Below are 9568 nucleotides of genomic sequence, written 5' to 3' on the forward strand. Positions count from 1 at the left end.
GTGCGTCTATATGGCCGCGCTGAGTAGCTGTGTGTGGAAACGAAAGACAGGGACGGAGCTAAAGCAATCAGTACGAATAACAAAGTAAGCAGAGCCTCTGGTAGCTCAGTTGGTAGAGCGGTGGACTGTAGTGGAGGATTCACAGTTATCCATAGGTCGCTGGTTCAAATCTGGCCCAGAGGACTGTTTTTCTAATCTCACGAGCAAAGAGGCTCCAGAGCATGCCCACTCGGTCAGAACCTCCCTATGTTTTAAACCTATTTTAAAGGAAATTCATTTGCTCAGCTTGTAATAGCTAGTTGATAATCATGGGATTCTTAGCCTCCGTAGGTTAATGATAATTCTTCGAATTATCTTAAAATTGCTTGCTCTTACAGGCATTACTCGTTTAATGTGCTATATAGGTCACATAGTCGCACCAATATTCAGCCGTTTCATAGACGTCTCGTTATTTACACAAACGTAGGAACTAAATCCCTGAGCCTATCACTGCTACTTCCTCGGCGAGAAACGCTTATTACAGAAAATTTAGACTAAACGAAGGTTCCACCGAGATTCGAACTCGGATCGCTGGATTCAGAGTCCAGAGTGCTAACCGTTACACCATGGAACCAGACAGGAGCATGGGACTCGTAAATACACTTAGCAGTACTCTGACATAATTCAGACACTTCCTACTGCATTTTTTAACCTAATTGATACGATCGAGCATTATAAAACTTAATCTGGGCAATGTTTGCAGTTGCAGCCGATGGCTGCATTTCTGTGCGTCTATATGGCCGCGCTGAGTAGCTGTGTGTGGAAACGAAAGACAGGGACGGAGCTAAAGCAATCAGTACGAATAACAAAGTAAGCAGAGCCTCTGGTAGCTCAGTTGGTAGAGCGGTGGACTGTAGTGGAGGATTCACAGTTATCCATAGGTCGCTGGTTCAAATCCGGCCCAGAGGACTGTTTTTCTAATCTCACGAGCAAAGAGGCTCCAGAGCATGCCCACTCGGTCAGAACCTCCCTATGTTTTAAACCTATTTTAAAGGAAATTCATTTGCTCAGCTTGTAATAGCTAGTTGATAATCATGGGATTCTTAGCCTCCGTAGGTTAATGATAATTCTTCGAATTATCTTAAAATTGCTTGCTCTTACAGGCATTACTCGTTTAATGTGCTATATAGGTCACATAGTCGCACCAATATTCAGCCGTTTCATAGACGTCTCGTTATTTACACAAACGTAGGAACTAAATCCCTGAGCCTATCACTGCTACTTCCTCGGCGAGAAACGCTTATTACAGAAAATTTAGACTAAACGAAGGTTCCACCGAGATTCGAACTCGGATCGCTGGATTCAGAGTCCAGAGTGCTAACCGTTACACCATGGAACCAGACAGGAGCATGGGACTCGTAAATACACTTAGCAGTACTCTGACATAATTCAGACACTTCCTACTTGCATTTTTTAACCTAATTGATACGATCGAGCATTATAAAACTTAATCTGGGCAATGTTTGCAGTTGCAGCCGATGGCTGCATTTCTGTGCGTCTATATGGCCGCGCTGAGTAGCTGTGTGTGGAAACGAAAGACAGGGACGGAGCTAAAGCAATCAGTACGAATAACAAAGTAAGCAGAGCCTCTGGTAGCTCAGTTGGTAGAGCGGTGGACTGTAGTGGAGGATTCACAGTTATCCATAGGTCGCTGGTTCAAATCCGGCCCAGAGGACTGTTTTTCTAATCTCACGAGCAAAGAGGCTCCAGAGCATGCCCACTCGGTCAGAACCTCCCTATGTTTTAAACCTATTTTAAAGGAAATTCATTTGCTCAGCTTGTAATAGCTAGTTGATAATCATGGGATTCTTAGCCTCCGTAGGTTAATGATAATTCTTCGAATTATCTTAAAATTGCTTGCTCTTACAGGCATTACTCGTTTAATGTGCTATATAGGTCACATAGTCGCACCAATATTCAGCCGTTTCATAGACGTCTCGTTATTTACACAAACGTAGGAACTAAATCCCTGAGCCTATCACTGCTACTTCCTCGGCGAGAAACGCTTATTACAGAAAATTTAGACTAAACGAAGGTTCCACCGAGATTCGAACTCGGATCGCTGGATTCAGAGTCCAGAGTGCTAACCGTTACACCATGGAACCAGACAGGAGCATGGGACTCGTAAATACACTTAGCAGTACTCTGACATAATTCAGACACTTCCTACTTGCATTTTTTAACCTAATTGATACGATCGAGCATTATAAAACTTAATCTGGGCAATGTTTGCAGTTGCAGCCGATGGCTGCATTTCTGTGCGTCTATATGGCCGCGCTGAGTAGCTGTGTGTGGAAACGAAAGACAGGGACGGAGCTAAAGCAATCAGTACGAATAACAAAGTAAGCAGAGCCTCTGGTAGCTCAGTTGGTAGAGCGGTGGACTGTAGTGGAGGATTCACAGTTATCCATAGGTCGCTGGTTCAAATCCGGCCCAGAGGACTGTTTTTCTAATCTCACGAGCAAAGAGGCTCCAGAGCATGCCCACTCGGTCAGAACCTCCCTATGTTTTAAACCTATTTTAAAGGAAATTCATTTGCTCAGCTTGTAATAGCTAGTTGATAATCATGGGATTCTTAGCCTCCGTAGGTTAATGATAATTCTTCGAATTATCTTAAAATTGCTTGCTCTTACAGGCATTACTCGTTTAATGTGCTATATAGGTCACATAGTCGCACCAATATTCAGCCGTTTCATAGACGTCTCGTTATTTACACAAACGTAGGAACTAAATCCCTGAGCCTATCACTGCTACTTCCTCGGCGAGAAACGCTTATTACAGAAAATTTAGACTAAACGAAGGTTCCACCGAGATTCGAACTCGGATCGCTGGATTCAGAGTCCAGAGTGCTAACCGTTACACCATGGAACCAGACAGGAGCATGGGACTCGTAAATACACTTAGCAGTACTCTGACATAATTCAGACACTTCCTACTTGCATTTTTTAACCTAATTGATACGATCGAGCATTATAAAACTTAATCTGGGCAATGTTTGCAGTTGCAGCCGATGGCTGCATTTCTGTGCGTCTATATGGCCGCGCTGAGTAGCTGTGTGTGGAAACGAAAGACAGGGACGGAGCTAAAGCAATCAGTACGAATAACAAAGTAAGCAGAGCCTCTGGTAGCTCAGTTGGTAGAGCGGTGGACTGTAGTGGAGGATTCACAGTTATTCATAGGTCGCTGGTTCAAATCCGGCCCAGAGGACTGTTTTTCTAATCTCACGAGCAAAGAGGCTCCAGAGCATGCCCACTCGGTCAGAACCTCCCTATGTTTTAAACCTATTTTAAAGGAAATTCATTTGCTCAGCTTGTAATAGCTAGTTGATAATCATGGGATTCTTAGCCTCCGTAGGTTAATGATAATTCTTCGAATTATCTTAAAATTGCTTGCTCTTACAGGCATTACTCGTTTAATGTGCTATATAGGTCACATAGTCGCACCAATATTCAGCCGTTTCATAGACGTCTCGTTATTTACACAAACGTAGGAACTAAATCCCTGAGCCTATCACTGCTACTTCCTCGGCGAGAAACGCTTATTACAGAAAATTTAGACTAAACGAAGGTTCCACCGAGATTCGAACTCGGATCGCTGGATTCAGAGTCCAGAGTGCTAACCGTTACACCATGGAACCAGACAGGAGCATGGGACTCGTAAATACACTTAGCAGTACTCTGACATAATTCAGACACTTCCTACTTGCATTTTTTAACCTAATTGATACGATCGAGCATTATAAAACTTAATCTGGGCAATGTTTGCAGTTGCAGCCGATGGCTGCATTTCTGTGCGTCTATATGGCCGCGCTGAGTAGCTGTGTGTGGAAACGAAAGACAGGGACGGAGCTAAAGCAATCAGTACGAATAACAAAGTAAGCAGAGCCTCTGGTAGCTCAGTTGGTAGAGCGGTGGACTGTAGTGGAGGATTCACAGTTATCCATAGGTCGCTGGTTCAAATCCGGCCCAGAGGACTGTTTTTCTAATCTCACGAGCAAAGAGGCTCCAGAGCATGCCCACTCGGTCAGAACCTCCCTATGTTTTAAACCTATTTTAAAGGAAATTCATTTGCTCAGCTTGTAATAGCTAGTTGATAATCATGGGATTCTTAGCCTCCGTAGGTTAATGATAATTCTTCGAATTATCTTAAAATTGCTTGCTCTTACAGGCATTACTCGTTTAATGTGCTATATAGGTCACATAGTCGCACCAATATTCAGCCGTTTCATAGACGTCTCGTTATTTACACAAACGTAGGAACTAAATCCCTGAGCCTATCACTGCTACTTCCTCGGCGAGAAACGCTTATTACAGAAAATTTAGACTAAACGAAGGTTCCACCGAGATTCGAACTCGGATCGCTGGATTCAGAGTCCAGAGTGCTAACCGTTACACCATGGAACCAGACAGGAGCATGGGACTCGTAAATACACTTAGCAGTACTCTGACATAATTCAGACACTTCCTACTTGCATTTTTTAACCTAATTGATACGATCGAGCATTATAAAACTTAATCTGGGCAATGTTTGCAGTTGCAGCCGATGGCTGCATTTCTGTGCGTCTATATGGCCGCGCTGAGTAGCTGTGTGTGGAAACGAAAGACAGGGACGGAGCTAAAGCAATCAGTACGAATAACAAAGTAAGCAGAGCCTCTGGTAGCTCAGTTGGTAGAGCGGTGGACTGTAGTGGAGGATTCACAGTTATCCATAGGTCGCTGGTTCAAATCCGGCCCAGAGGACTGTTTTTCTAATCTCACGAGCAAAGAGGCTCCAGAGCATGCCCACTCGGTCAGAACCTCCCTATGTTTTAAACCTATTTTAAAGGAAATTCATTTGCTCAGCTTGTAATAGCTAGTTGATAATCATGGGATTCTTAGCCTCCGTAGGTTAATGATAATTCTTCGAATTATCTTAAAATTGCTTGCTCTTACAGGCATTACTCGTTTAATGTGCTATATAGGTCACATAGTCGCACCAATATTCAGCCGTTTCATAGACGTCTCGTTATTTACACAAACGTAGGAACTAAATCCCTGAGCCTATCACTGCTACTTCCTCGGCGAGAAACGCTTATTACAGAAAATTTAGACTAAACGAAGGTTCCACCGAGATTCGAACTCGGATCGCTGGATTCAGAGTCCAGAGTGCTAACCGTTACACCATGGAACCAGACAGGAGCATGGGACTCGTAAATACACTTAGCAGTACTCTGACATAATTCAGACACTTCCTACTTGCATTTTTTAACCTAATTGATACGATCGAGCATTATAAAACTTAATCTGGGCAATGTTTGCAGTTGCAGCCGATGGCTGCATTTCTGTGCGTCTATATGGCCGCGCTGAGTAGCTGTGTGTGGAAACGAAAGACAGGGACGGAGCTAAAGCAATCAGTACGAATAACAAAGTAAGCAGAGCCTCTGGTAGCTCAGTTGGTAGAGCGGTGGACTGTAGTGGAGGATTCACAGTTATCCATAGGTCGCTGGTTCAAATCCGGCCCAGAGGACTGTTTTTCTAATCTCACGAGCAAAGAGGCTCCAGAGCATGCCCACTCGGTCAGAACCTCCCTATGTTTTAAACCTATTTTAAAGGAAATTCATTTGCTCAGCTTGTAATAGCTAGTTGATAATCATGGGATTCTTAGCCTCCGTAGGTTAATGATAATTCTTCGAATTATCTTAAAATTGCTTGCTCTTACAGGCATTACTCGTTTAATGTGCTATATAGGTCACATAGTCGCACCAATATTCAGCCGTTTCATAGACGTCTCGTTATTTACACAAACGTAGGAACTAAATCCCTGAGCCTATCACTGCTACTTCCTCGGCGAGAAACGCTTATTACAGAAAATTTAGACTAAACGAAGGTTCCACCGAGATTCGAACTCGGATCGCTGGATTCAGAGTCCAGAGTGCTAACCGTTACACCATGGAACCAGACAGGAGCATGGGACTCGTAAATACACTTAGCAGTACTCTGACATAATTCAGACACTTCCTACTTGCATTTTTTAACCTAATTGATACGATCGAGCATTATAAAACTTAATCTGGGCAATGTTTGCAGTTGCAGCCGATGGCTGCATTTCTGTGCGTCTATATGGCCGCGCTGAGTAGCTGTGTGTGGAAACGAAAGACAGGGACGGAGCTAAAGCAATCAGTACGAATAACAAAGTAAGCAGAGCCTCTGGTAGCTCAGTTGGTAGAGCGGTGGACTGTAGTGGAGGATTCACAGTTATCCATAGGTCGCTGGTTCAAATCTGGCCCAGAGGACTGTTTTTCTAATCTCACGAGCAAAGAGGCTCCAGAGCATGCCCACTCGGTCAGAACCTCCCTATGTTTTAAACCTATTTTAAAGGAAATTCATTTGCTCAGCTTGTAATAGCTAGTTGATAATCATGGGATTCTTAGCCTCCGTAGGTTAATGATAATTCTTCGAATTATCTTAAAATTGCTTGCTCTTACAGGCATTACTCGTTTAATGTGCTATATAGGTCACATAGTCGCACCAATATTCAGCCGTTTCATAGACGTCTCGTTATTTACACAAACGTAGGAACTAAATCCCTGAGCCTATCACTGCTACTTCCTCGGCGAGAAACGCTTATTACAGAAAATTTAGACTAAACGAAGGTTCCACCGAGATTCGAACTCGGATCGCTGGATTCAGAGTCCAGAGTGCTAACCGTTACACCATGGAACCAGACAGGAGCATGGGACTCGTAAATACACTTAGCAGTACTCTGACATAATTCAGACACTTCCTACTGCATTTTTTAACCTAATTGATACGATCGAGCATTATAAAACTTAATCTGGGCAATGTTTGCAGTTGCAGCCGATGGCTGCATTTCTGTGCGTCTATATGGCCGCGCTGAGTAGCTGTGTGTGGAAACGAAAGACAGGGACGGAGCTAAAGCAATCAGTACGAATAACAAAGTAAGCAGAGCCTCTGGTAGCTCAGTTGGTAGAGCGGTGGACTGTAGTGGAGGATTCACAGTTATCCATAGGTCGCTGGTTCAAATCCGGCCCAGAGGACTGTTTTTCTAATCTCACGAGCAAAGAGGCTCCAGAGCATGCCCACTCGGTCAGAACCTCCCTATGTTTTAAACCTATTTTAAAGGAAATTCATTTGCTCAGCTTGTAATAGCTAGTTGATAATCATGGGATTCTTAGCCTCCGTAGGTTAATGATAATTCTTCGAATTATCTTAAAATTGCTTGCTCTTACAGGCATTACTCGTTTAATGTGCTATATAGGTCACATAGTCGCACCAATATTCAGCCGTTTCATAGACGTCTCGTTATTTACACAAACGTAGGAACTAAATCCCTGAGCCTATCACTGCTACTTCCTCGGCGAGAAACGCTTATTACAGAAAATTTAGACTAAACGAAGGTTCCACCGAGATTCGAACTCGGATCGCTGGATTCAGAGTCCAGAGTGCTAACCGTTACACCATGGAACCAGACAGGAGCATGGGACTCGTAAATACACTTAGCAGTACTCTGACATAATTCAGACACTTCCTACTTGCATTTTTTAACCTAATTGATACGATCGAGCATTATAAAACTTAATCTGGGCAATGTTTGCAGTTGCAGCCGATGGCTGCATTTCTGTGCGTCTATATGGCCGCGCTGAGTAGCTGTGTGTGGAAACGAAAGACAGGGACGGAGCTAAAGCAATCAGTACGAATAACAAAGTAAGCAGAGCCTCTGGTAGCTCAGTTGGTAGAGCGGTGGACTGTAGTGGAGGATTCACAGTTATCCATAGGTCGCTGGTTCAAATCCGGCCCAGAGGACTGTTTTTCTAATCTCACGAGCAAAGAGGCTCCAGAGCATGCCCACTCGGTCAGAACCTCCCTATGTTTTAAACCTATTTTAAAGGAAATTCATTTGCTCAGCTTGTAATAGCTAGTTGATAATCATGGGATTCTTAGCCTCCGTAGGTTAATGATAATTCTTCGAATTATCTTAAAATTGCTTGCTCTTACAGGCATTACTCGTTTAATGTGCTATATAGGTCACATAGTCGCACCAATATTCAGCCGTTTCATAGACGTCTCGTTATTTACACAAACGTAGGAACTAAATCCCTGAGCCTATCACTGCTACTTCCTCGGCGAGAAACGCTTATTACAGAAAATTTAGACTAAACGAAGGTTCCACCGAGATTCGAACTCGGATCGCTGGATTCAGAGTCCAGAGTGCTAACCGTTACACCATGGAACCAGACAGGAGCATGGGACTCGTAAATACACTTAGCAGTACTCTGACATAATTCAGACACTTCCTACTTGCATTTTTTAACCTAATTGATACGATCGAGCATTATAAAACTTAATCTGGGCAATGTTTGCAGTTGCAGCCGATGGCTGCATTTCTGTGCGTCTATATGGCCGCGCTGAGTAGCTGTGTGTGGAAACGAAAGACAGGGACGGAGCTAAAGCAATCAGTACGAATAACAAAGTAAGCAGAGCCTCTGGTAGCTCAGTTGGTAGAGCGGTGGACTGTAGTGGAGGATTCACAGTTATCCATAGGTCGCTGGTTCAAATCCGGCCCAGAGGACTGTTTTTCTAATCTCACGAGCAAAGAGGCTCCAGAGCATGCCCACTCGGTCAGAACCTCCCTATGTTTTAAACCTATTTTAAAGGAAATTCATTTGCTCAGCTTGTAATAGCTAGTTGATAATCATGGGATTCTTAGCCTCCGTAGGTTAATGATAATTCTTCGAATTATCTTAAAATTGCTTGCTCTTACAGGCATTACTCGTTTAATGTGCTATATAGGTCACATAGTCGCACCAATATTCAGCCGTTTCATAGACGTCTCGTTATTTACACAAACGTAGGAACTAAATCCCTGAGCCTATCACTGCTACTTCCTCGGCGAGAAACGCTTATTACAGAAAATTTAGACTAAACGAAGGTTCCACCGAGATTCGAACTCGGATCGCTGGATTCAGAGTCCAGAGTGCTAACCGTTACACCATGGAACCAGACAGGAGCATGGGACTCGTAAATACACTTAGCAGTACTCTGACATAATTCAGACACTTCCTACTTGCATTTTTTAACCTAATTGATACGATCGAGCATTATAAAACTTAATCTGGGCAATGTTTGCAGTTGCAGCCGATGGCTGCATTTCTGTGCGTCTATATGGCCGCGCTGAGTAGCTGTGTGTGGAAACGAAAGACAGGGACGGAGCTAAAGCAATCAGTACGAATAACAAAGTAAGCAGAGCCTCTGGTAGCTCAGTTGGTAGAGCGGTGGACTGTAGTGGAGGATTCACAGTTATTCATAGGTCGCTGGTTCAAATCCGGCCCAGAGGACTGTTTTTCTAATCTCACGAGCAAAGAGGCTCCAGAGCATGCCCACTCGGTCAGAACCTCCCTATGTTTTAAACCTATTTTAAAGGAAATTCATTTGCTCAGCTTGTAATAGCTAGTTGATAATCATGGGATTCTTAGCCTCCGTAGGTTAATGATAATTCTTCGAATTATCTTAAAATTGCTTGCTCTTACAGG

General features: G+C 43.5%; 25 non-coding genes across 25 annotated transcripts; 13 read left to right on the top strand and 12 right to left on the bottom strand.

Annotated features, from left to right (window-relative positions):
* The first annotated feature begins 94 nt into the window (after positions 1–94).
* On the top strand, positions 95–183 carry Trnay-gua (transfer RNA tyrosine (anticodon GUA)). Its single transcript is given in 2 exon segments — positions 95–131; positions 148–183. It is a non-coding gene; the product is annotated as a tRNA-Tyr (tRNA).
* Positions 184–541: 358 nt separating this feature from the next.
* On the bottom strand, positions 542–613 carry Trnaq-cug (transfer RNA glutamine (anticodon CUG)). Its single transcript has one exon. It is a non-coding gene; the product is annotated as a tRNA-Gln (tRNA).
* Positions 614–859: 246 nt separating this feature from the next.
* Positions 860–948, top strand: Trnay-gua (transfer RNA tyrosine (anticodon GUA)). Its single transcript is given in 2 exon segments — positions 860–896; positions 913–948. It is a non-coding gene; the product is annotated as a tRNA-Tyr (tRNA).
* Positions 949–1306: 358 nt separating this feature from the next.
* Trnaq-cug (transfer RNA glutamine (anticodon CUG)) lies at positions 1307–1378 on the bottom strand. Its single transcript has one exon. It is a non-coding gene; the product is annotated as a tRNA-Gln (tRNA).
* A 247-nt stretch (positions 1379–1625) lies between these two features.
* Positions 1626–1714, top strand: Trnay-gua (transfer RNA tyrosine (anticodon GUA)). The gene is given in 2 exon segments: positions 1626–1662; positions 1679–1714. It is a non-coding gene; the product is annotated as a tRNA-Tyr (tRNA).
* Positions 1715–2072: 358 nt separating this feature from the next.
* Positions 2073–2144, bottom strand: Trnaq-cug (transfer RNA glutamine (anticodon CUG)). The gene has a single exon. It is a non-coding gene; the product is annotated as a tRNA-Gln (tRNA).
* A 247-nt stretch (positions 2145–2391) lies between these two features.
* Positions 2392–2480, top strand: Trnay-gua (transfer RNA tyrosine (anticodon GUA)). Its single transcript is given in 2 exon segments — positions 2392–2428; positions 2445–2480. It is a non-coding gene; the product is annotated as a tRNA-Tyr (tRNA).
* A 358-nt stretch (positions 2481–2838) lies between these two features.
* Trnaq-cug (transfer RNA glutamine (anticodon CUG)) lies at positions 2839–2910 on the bottom strand. The gene has a single exon. It is a non-coding gene; the product is annotated as a tRNA-Gln (tRNA).
* A 247-nt stretch (positions 2911–3157) lies between these two features.
* Positions 3158–3246, top strand: Trnay-gua (transfer RNA tyrosine (anticodon GUA)). Its single transcript is given in 2 exon segments — positions 3158–3194; positions 3211–3246. It is a non-coding gene; the product is annotated as a tRNA-Tyr (tRNA).
* Positions 3247–3604: 358 nt separating this feature from the next.
* Trnaq-cug (transfer RNA glutamine (anticodon CUG)) lies at positions 3605–3676 on the bottom strand. The gene has a single exon. It is a non-coding gene; the product is annotated as a tRNA-Gln (tRNA).
* Positions 3677–3923: 247 nt separating this feature from the next.
* Positions 3924–4012, top strand: Trnay-gua (transfer RNA tyrosine (anticodon GUA)). The gene is given in 2 exon segments: positions 3924–3960; positions 3977–4012. It is a non-coding gene; the product is annotated as a tRNA-Tyr (tRNA).
* A 358-nt stretch (positions 4013–4370) lies between these two features.
* On the bottom strand, positions 4371–4442 carry Trnaq-cug (transfer RNA glutamine (anticodon CUG)). Its single transcript has one exon. It is a non-coding gene; the product is annotated as a tRNA-Gln (tRNA).
* A 247-nt stretch (positions 4443–4689) lies between these two features.
* Positions 4690–4778, top strand: Trnay-gua (transfer RNA tyrosine (anticodon GUA)). Its single transcript is given in 2 exon segments — positions 4690–4726; positions 4743–4778. It is a non-coding gene; the product is annotated as a tRNA-Tyr (tRNA).
* Positions 4779–5136: 358 nt separating this feature from the next.
* On the bottom strand, positions 5137–5208 carry Trnaq-cug (transfer RNA glutamine (anticodon CUG)). Its single transcript has one exon. It is a non-coding gene; the product is annotated as a tRNA-Gln (tRNA).
* Positions 5209–5455: 247 nt separating this feature from the next.
* Positions 5456–5544, top strand: Trnay-gua (transfer RNA tyrosine (anticodon GUA)). Its single transcript is given in 2 exon segments — positions 5456–5492; positions 5509–5544. It is a non-coding gene; the product is annotated as a tRNA-Tyr (tRNA).
* Positions 5545–5902: 358 nt separating this feature from the next.
* On the bottom strand, positions 5903–5974 carry Trnaq-cug (transfer RNA glutamine (anticodon CUG)). Its single transcript has one exon. It is a non-coding gene; the product is annotated as a tRNA-Gln (tRNA).
* Positions 5975–6221: 247 nt separating this feature from the next.
* Trnay-gua (transfer RNA tyrosine (anticodon GUA)) lies at positions 6222–6310 on the top strand. The gene is given in 2 exon segments: positions 6222–6258; positions 6275–6310. It is a non-coding gene; the product is annotated as a tRNA-Tyr (tRNA).
* A 358-nt stretch (positions 6311–6668) lies between these two features.
* Positions 6669–6740, bottom strand: Trnaq-cug (transfer RNA glutamine (anticodon CUG)). The gene has a single exon. It is a non-coding gene; the product is annotated as a tRNA-Gln (tRNA).
* Positions 6741–6986: 246 nt separating this feature from the next.
* Positions 6987–7075, top strand: Trnay-gua (transfer RNA tyrosine (anticodon GUA)). Its single transcript is given in 2 exon segments — positions 6987–7023; positions 7040–7075. It is a non-coding gene; the product is annotated as a tRNA-Tyr (tRNA).
* Positions 7076–7433: 358 nt separating this feature from the next.
* Trnaq-cug (transfer RNA glutamine (anticodon CUG)) lies at positions 7434–7505 on the bottom strand. Its single transcript has one exon. It is a non-coding gene; the product is annotated as a tRNA-Gln (tRNA).
* A 247-nt stretch (positions 7506–7752) lies between these two features.
* Positions 7753–7841, top strand: Trnay-gua (transfer RNA tyrosine (anticodon GUA)). The gene is given in 2 exon segments: positions 7753–7789; positions 7806–7841. It is a non-coding gene; the product is annotated as a tRNA-Tyr (tRNA).
* A 358-nt stretch (positions 7842–8199) lies between these two features.
* Positions 8200–8271, bottom strand: Trnaq-cug (transfer RNA glutamine (anticodon CUG)). The gene has a single exon. It is a non-coding gene; the product is annotated as a tRNA-Gln (tRNA).
* A 247-nt stretch (positions 8272–8518) lies between these two features.
* On the top strand, positions 8519–8607 carry Trnay-gua (transfer RNA tyrosine (anticodon GUA)). The gene is given in 2 exon segments: positions 8519–8555; positions 8572–8607. It is a non-coding gene; the product is annotated as a tRNA-Tyr (tRNA).
* A 358-nt stretch (positions 8608–8965) lies between these two features.
* Positions 8966–9037, bottom strand: Trnaq-cug (transfer RNA glutamine (anticodon CUG)). The gene has a single exon. It is a non-coding gene; the product is annotated as a tRNA-Gln (tRNA).
* Positions 9038–9284: 247 nt separating this feature from the next.
* Positions 9285–9373, top strand: Trnay-gua (transfer RNA tyrosine (anticodon GUA)). The gene is given in 2 exon segments: positions 9285–9321; positions 9338–9373. It is a non-coding gene; the product is annotated as a tRNA-Tyr (tRNA).
* The last annotated feature ends 195 nt before the right edge of the window (positions 9374–9568 follow it).

Source organism: Schistocerca cancellata, chromosome 2 (assembly GCF_023864275.1).
Source record: "Schistocerca cancellata isolate TAMUIC-IGC-003103 chromosome 2, iqSchCanc2.1, whole genome shotgun sequence".
Taxonomy (NCBI): domain Eukaryota; kingdom Metazoa; phylum Arthropoda; class Insecta; order Orthoptera; family Acrididae; genus Schistocerca; species Schistocerca cancellata.